Below are 8,873 nucleotides of genomic sequence, written 5' to 3' on the forward strand. Positions count from 1 at the left end.
TGAGATAAATTTAGGTTAAATTTAAAAACAAAAGTTAAAGAACTGCATTGCATCCAAGAATTAAAACAGAAATATGTACAAAATATATTATTAACCTTCTAAAGTATAAATTATGAACAGTAACATAAATAAATTGTCAACGAATTTTTAAAGCACTGATATTAAATTATTAAACATAGTCTCTGATGTGCTTTTAAAATCATCACTTTAAAATATTTTCTGGAATTATTGAATCTTGTAAGGAAATATAGAGTGTTTTAATTATATGCAGACAAACAGTAAAATATAAGAATTTATAAGACATCTTAAAATGCCAGAATTTTTCAAAATACGTTAGAATATAAATAAAAGTAATTCCATAACATCATGCCTGACGAAATGGATTTTACAAAGAACACCAGAACGTATTTAGAGATCGTTAGAGTAAAAGCATCGGAGACATGCAAGTAATTGTCAGATACATTGAAATTTATTTTCATATTCTCATTTCGGTATGAAGCGTTTCTTTAAAAAAAAATTAACATTTTGTATAAGCAACGAGAGAACTGTGTCCTTATGCTTGTTGCGGCAAATGGACATAACGCGGTATGTAAATGGTACTCAGCTTCCTGGCAGTATTTGACTTCTTTAACTGTTTGAAGTGCATCCAAGAGCCCAAGGGAACTTTCTTTATTCTCGTTGCGACGGTGCGTGCGCAGTCTCGTATTCTCAGCGGATGGTTACTTCAACTTTGACTTATAATTCAAAAATTTATCCGCCCAACTCGTTGTAACCTTATGCAATTTAAATGAGACACAAAGAGGCGCAAATTTAAATTCATATTTGAGTGCCGTCGTTACTTACTGAGCGTCGTAAAGTGATTTTTTATTGAGCTTCTTTTAGAAACGGGTTTCAATTATCGGAATTTTGTAATGAATGAGCAACCAATGCCGTTGGAGTCATATTCCGGATCAGTTTCATAAAGTCTCTTACCAAAAAGGATGTATTGACTTGAAATCATTAAAAATTAAAGTCTATTATACTAGCTTATTAAAAAATTGTTTTAAAAGTATTTCTGCCTATGTCGGTGAATTATAATGTATATTTATAATTTATAATTTGTGATTATCAATGCATAACGTAATACGTAATTTATTATGATAAATTTTGTTAAATATGCACACACACACACACACACAAACACACACACACAATATATATGTGTATACACAAAGTACAAATTATAGACGTATACGACTTTATTATCAAAAATTTGCTATCTTTTAGCTAAAAAGGTAAGATATAAAAAATGACATTTAATAAGATATGAATAATACGTTTATGATTTCTAATTAAAATTTTAATATTAATTTTTTTTACAAAAAATTGTAAATATTGCAAAAAAGCCATTTTTTAAATATATCAAACCTTAATTATTTTGAAAACTCGACGTACTAAAAATTGATTTGTGGTATCGTTTTTTAGCATTTAAAAGAAACATTAATTTGCTTTAAACTAATTAAAAAATATACCCTAGTGTTATTAAAACTATAACATTTTTTTAGCATATATTAAATAAGATTACTATTTGTTTTAATGTAAAATTAAATTAATAAAATATTTCGGATAATCAATAATAAAACTTACATACTGTTTATACAGATTCTTAGTTCTTAAAAAATTGCGACTTGTACAGTTAGACCAATAATATTTCAATTAATAATATACATCACACACACATTACACATATTACCGCATATTTTAATGCTTATTTATACAGAAAAAAAGCAAGTGTTAAATTAATTTTATTTTTTCATATATAGGCTCTTTATTGTTTTATATATAGGCAACAATATATATAATCTTCTTAGAAAATTTTGAAAATGTTGAATTTTAACAATATTATAGTCTCATTTCAATACTATAATTGTTATTTCAAGAATATAATATAATTATTTTAATAATTTTATTTTAAGAAAATTATAATTTTCGATTTAAACATACAATATTTTCTATCCAACATTTTTTCCTTTCTATTTAAGAAAATTATTCTTAAATAAACAAGAATATCATTTTCTTAATTAAACTATATAAAATCTTAAAATAAATCTTAATTGAAATAAATTTTTTTGACTTAACGCAATATAATCTTATTTCAACATTTTCATTTTGAAACTAAAGATATTGTCAAAATAACAGTATTCTTTTTTTTGTGTATACTTGGATGTTTGCAACAGCTTAATTTTTAATTAATATCTTTGTAACAATTTTTAAAACAATTTTTTATCCACGTTGTTAGATTTTAATTACATTTATTTATTTTATCCACAGTCATCTTAATTTTTATATCAGATTTTTACTTGTACATGAAAAAACTACATGGTAAATAAAGTTAAATTTGTAAAAATAAAAAAAATTTACTTTAATTATTTATAATTTTTATGTAAATCAAAACATTTTAAAAACTAATGTAAGTTGATATATTTGCCATGAATAGAACTCTAACTTAAAGTTTTATTTTTTTAGATATTACATAATTAATGAGTTTGAAAATTAAATATAATACAAATTTTGCTTTAAATATAATATTACAGTTTTTAAACAAATTAAAAATTTTTTTAATCATACCTTCTTAAAAATTATTAAAATCCCTTATCTAGATATCTATAACAAAATAAATTAAGGAATTTGATACATTTTTAGACCTCTAAAATTTGTTATAAAGTTATTTAAATTGTGTTCTTTATACAATCAAAGTTTTTATACATAGTATTTATACATAGTACTTTTATACACTCATTTAAGGTGTATTATGATCTCAGAATACACAGCGATTATTTGAATGCGAGGGCGAAATTAATAGACATAAAACTAATTGACCAATGAAATATCACGCGAGGGTATTTTATATAGAATCGCGATCTCGCGAGCATCAGTATCCACTCAAACGCCTTCGCTGCTAATGTCTGAATAAATATATCTGCCGGAGTTAATGGCGACGTTAATTGATCTCACGTACGATATCGAAAGTGCTTCAGATCTGAACAGAACGGATAGAGTGGCGGAGATGTCGTTAACGCTCGCGTCTTCGTTTCGGATTACAACACGAAGGTCCAGGGCATAAAATATTCAAATCGTCTTATCAACGCCCTATTTCACAAAACAACTTTTCTTAGTACCTTGCTTTCACGATATCGTTTTCTCTAAAGTACAAATTCATGGGAAGAGTGACATATCTTCGTAAGAAACGGCATTGCGTTTTATACTACAGAGAAAAGCTACAATGGGGATAGCGAAATTAAGTAGTACAATGTAATTGTATGTCAAGTAATGCAATTTGTATATTTTAAAAACATAAAGGAATGACGTTACACGACGGTGCGAAAGCACCAGTAAAAGTTATGGCGAAACCGCATACCTGCTATGGAATTTGATGCGAAAGCCTTGTCAAACTTCGTTGCGTTGTTCCATCATCAACATGAAAATTCTAGTAATAAATTTATTTTGTTTGCCAAAAGCTAATCCCGCCCCCGTGAAAAAATAACGGATAAATAACGCTATCGCAACACGAAGTCATAACGTTCAGTTTACGTCGTTACATAATATTGAATCAAACGTTGAATACATTGATAACAATTTTTTTAAATACGTTCAAACGTAATTAAAACTTGTCCGCAGACGAAATCGCTGGTTAATTAATTGCTACCCTGTTTTTATAGAAAAGTAAATTATCGGTTTAACCATATCGACAAACTTTTACAATTGTTTCGGATTTATTTCAATGTTTGCAAATAAATCATTTTCATATTAGTTTCGCGCTTTTTTTAATAACCCGCGGATTTCTGCGCGCAAAATTTCGACGCGTATCTCACGTATCTCAAAATTGCCTATTGTGGTGATCACGAAACACGAGAAACCGCGAAAAAGGGCAAGAGGGACGGGAGAGAAAGGCAGAGCAAAATTTAGCATCTATCGAAAGGGTCGATTTGCCTATCGAAAGGGGCGACACGCTGATAACATTACCGTTGAATGAATACAACTAGGGTGAGAATCGCGCCCTCCGCTATCGACTTTATCGTACATTATACAAACTTTGCTCGTCACCTCCGCGGCCACTGTCGCCGCCGCCGCACCTAATCATCGAATGATAAAACACACCGCAGCAAACGACCGAGAGAATGGCCGCGGTGTCTCTCACCCCGCATTGCATCGCACTGTATGCGATCATAAATGCTCGTTCGATACGCGCGGAGAATGTGCCAACGCGTTTACATTTCGTTGATGAAAAGGCTCTTGCAGCTCTCGACCGATTTGTCGTAAGTTTCCGCGAAGGCGTTCGTGCGTAATGCACATAATGCGTGGGTTAATTCTACGTCAAGCGTTCGGGACGAAATGATTGATTGCATTTTACAAAAGACACATCCCGATAAAGATTTTTTTTCTCATGTCATGTCTTTTAACAATTTCGTGTATTCGTATATTATGAAACGTTAATCTCAAATAAATTATTCTATTGCATATTTTTTGTTTTATGTACTTTTAATTTAAAAAAGCCAGGTTATTTATTTTTATATGTTTTGTTATGTTCCATATTTTGAGTTATACTTTATAATTCTATCATGGAAGTAAATTTCTCGGCCAGTAAAATGTCGTAGAAATCATTGTTAATGTATGAGAAATAAAATTGGATTTATCCAAAGTTATGCGCATACAGCGATAACTGTCACTTTGTTGTGTCAGAATAAAGAAATATACATCGTTTTTAATATAAATATAATTTACAGTATTAAGTACATTATCCTTGGAAAAAAAACTTTTTTAATAAATATATATTTATTTAAGAAGAAAAAGAAGAAAACATATATAAAATGTTTATATGTTTTTTTCTCATAATATCTCTCTGTTTAAATATACAAGAAAAATAATTAAAAAATTAAAATATGATAAAATAATAATTTTAATATTGTTTATTTTATAAAAAGTGAAATCTAAAGAAATGAGAAAATTTTTTACAGGAAATATTTTTAAGTATACTTATAATATCCATAGCAACCAAATTAGCGCAACAAAAATTTATATCAAAATTTCACTCAACTTCAAATAATCATAACTTCACAAAAACTTATCGTATTGGAAAGTTTTTTTTTTCATTTTAAAGCTTGAAGTCTCTATTTTAAAGAGCATTTGTTAGATTTTGCCTTTTCTTTACCCTTTTTAGGATCTTGAAAAAAGTAAGAACGTGTTCTGTCTTCAAAAATTTTTATATTTTGACGCGCTCCACTGGGTGCAATGAGTTTTTCTCGTAAACTTTATAAGAATTATCGTAAAATATGAACTTTTCCCTACAAATTAAAAAAAAATTGAAATCTATGATTTTCTGGACGGAGTTTTGATATATAGCAAAGTTACCTATGCATTTTAGTCTGTTTATGATTGTCGCCAATATTAGTATTTCTCAATGCGCACTTCGAAGAGATTGCGGATTTTGCGTATCGTGTTTGTGTGTGTGTGTATATGTGTGTAAGTAGCGTGCGTGCATGTGTGACGTGCATATGTGTTTGTAACGTGTTGGACGAACAAAATGAGAAAATATTAGTTGGAAGAAATACATGTGTTTTACTTCTTTGTCTCTCAATAACTTTTTGAAGATACAGAATGCAGAATCTAATTTCATGCTATATGCGCTGTAATGCAATATTCTTTTCCGTCTAACACACACACACACACACACACACACACACACACACACACACAAAATGCGCAAAATCTGGCCAACAATCTTGTCATGGTGCGCATCGAGTAATGTTAATGTTGGCGGTAACAAGCATATATGCTTGTAACAGACTAAAGTGCATAGGTAACTTTGATATGTCATAACTTCGCCAAAAAAATAGTACAAACTTCAACATTTTTTAATTTGTAGAGAAAAGTTTATATTTTACAATAATTCCTATAAAGTTTACGGAAAAAATTTATTGCATCTTGTGGAGCGCGACAAAGTATGAAAATTTTTGAATACCAAACGTTTTTACTATGAAAAAATACTGAAAAGGGAAACGGAGAAAATCAAAATTTAACAAATGCTCTTTAAACTAAAGACTTCAAGCTTTGAAATAAAAAAAAAACCTTTTCAATACGGGAAATTTTTGCGGAGTTACGATTATTCAAAGTTGAATGAAATTTTGGTATAAATTCCTGTTGCGCTAATTTTGTTGCTCAATATGTATAATATTTATAAATAAATAGGTATATAAATATGTACTTATAAACGCGCACATACGCACACACAATTAAAAGAAACAATGCAAACATTTTTCTTTTAATTATTTTTATATCTTATTATTAATTTTTTAAATACTAATTAGAAATTGTACAAAAAAAATTATATAAATTTACTTTATATAAAATTGCACAGAACACACACACACACACACACACACACACAAACACACATGAGTTTTATATAAAAATTTTTATATTATATACATGTAAACATTGTTCTAGAATCTAATAGCAAATTTATTTGTTGTAAAAGAAAGTTAGTTTTCAAATTCTTCTCATTACTTTCTTCTGCATATACATAGAGATTTTACAAAAAAATTATATAAATATATTTTATATAATTGTATATATTTTTTATGTAAAACGTTTTTTGCTTAGACTTTTGATATAGCAAAGCGAGTTAAAGAATTCAAGAATTCTTTCTTTTATCTCGATCTTTATGTATTTTTTATTATCGGTAATTTTTTATGTTTTACTGAGATTTTACTGCTATCTTGCCGCATAGAAGCCTTCATCGACAGATTTGTGCCTTTATAAAGGACACATCGCATTACAAAGGCCATGCTCATTGACGGTACGCACGTGGAACTATGGAGGTTGCATCTTGTTACCAATTCACATGACATAATGTTTCACAGTAAAATCGAGCTCGGCATCGCATGTGTAATTCGCAGTGACAAATCGTGCTCAAGATTCAAAGCCAACTCGACACACGTCTCATCCTGTGTAGACAGTTACGGCGATGCAAACAACAGAGTATCTGTTAAAGATACAATCCTAACATAACATCTCGTGATAATCTTTTAGATTTACTTTTTGCCGAAGCAATTACACTTAAAAACTCGAAGGCATAAAAACTTTTTTTAAAGATTAAACTTTTGATAGACCTCCCTTTTAGTAAACTGTTAAAGTAATGTATAAATTTCGAGCAATTTAAATAAAGAAAGTTTTGCATCAGTTGAACTTTTAAGTATCTAAATAATGAGATTTTATCGTGAAAGTGTTGAGTGAAGGCAAACTTTTAATTCGAGGTTTAATTGAGATATTTAATGTTGAGAATTTAATTTGTAATAAGTTAGAGCTTGTTTTGAAGCTATAAATGATGATAAAAAATCAAATTTGAGATATATGTATATTATCAAGAGATTTAATGTTTACATTTAATTAAAGTTCAGAATTCTAAAATTCTGTTGAAAATGTATTTTGTCAAAACGTGTAGTATTTACAAATTTAGCAATCGATAACAACAGAGAATATAATGTTTATATTTAAATGCATAATAATTGTGGTACAGAGAACAACGTTATCACTAATGGATACAAGTAGATCAAATAACGATATTATCAACTGCTGTACTATCAAATATAAATATCTGATTAGCCTAAACGCGGTATTAAATTTGATTTATGATTATTTACACAGATATAATCAAAATTAGAAGGTAACACGTTAGGCTAATATTTCATGTGTCGTATGACATTAGATTTTTTGATTGGCGATAAGATAGATCTTTCCTAGAGACTCGAAAACCTGTCTAGTTTATGACCAATCGAGAACGTCCAACCATAAGTTTGTTGTACGACATATGAAATATTAACTTTATTGTAATCAGAATTGCAACAAGATAAACTTTCAAATGCAAATTGATCTAAATGCACATTAATCACGTTTCAAGAATATTGAAAAGAATTTGACAGACATTATTTCGTGTAATTTTTGCATTTACTGCATTTTTGCAGAAGAAACAATTGTTTCTTTATAATTAATTTTAAAAATTTATTATAATTATTATAACAATTGATAAAAACTTTTAAATGCTTATAACATTTAATAAAACATTTTTGGACATATAAATTATAACAATTAGGAAAATGCACGTCCTCTCGCGAATGATCGATCAGTCGATTGTGCGTTAGGACAAGATATTTCCAGCCAAATTTGGTGGAAATCGTATTCTGCGTTTAGGCGTGAGACGCAGAAAAGGTTAGAAATTAATTCTTTAAATGTTTATAACAATTAGGAAAATGCACGTCCTCTCGCGAATGATCGATCAGTCGATTGTGCGTTAGGACAAGATATTTCCAGCCAAATTTGGTGGAAATCGTATTTTGCGTTTATGCTTAAAGCGCCCAAAAGGATAAAACTTAATTTTTTAAATGTTCATAACAATTAGGAAAATGCACGTCCTCTCGCGAATGATCGATCAGTCGATTGTGCGTTAGGACAAGATATTTCCAGCCAAATTTGGTGGAAATCGTATTCTGCGTTTAGGCGTGAGACGCAGAAAAGGTTAGAAATTAATTCTTTAAATGTTTATAACAATTAGGAAAATGCACGTCCTCTCGCAAATGATCGATCAGTCGATTGTGCGTTAGGACAAAATATTTCTAGCCAAACTTGGTGGAAATCGTATTCTGCGTTTAGGCCTGAGGCGCAAGAAACGATGAAAATTAATTTTTTAAATATTTATAACAATTAGGAAAATGCACGTCCTATCGCGAATGATCGATCAGTCGATTGTGCGTTAGGACAAGATATTTCCAGCTAAATTTGGTGGAAATCGTATTCTGCGTTTAGGCGTGAGGCGCACAAAACGATAAAAATTAATTTTT

This window comes from Monomorium pharaonis, chromosome 2 (assembly GCF_013373865.1).
Source record: "Monomorium pharaonis isolate MP-MQ-018 chromosome 2, ASM1337386v2, whole genome shotgun sequence".
Lineage (NCBI taxonomy): Eukaryota > Metazoa > Arthropoda > Insecta > Hymenoptera > Formicidae > Monomorium > Monomorium pharaonis.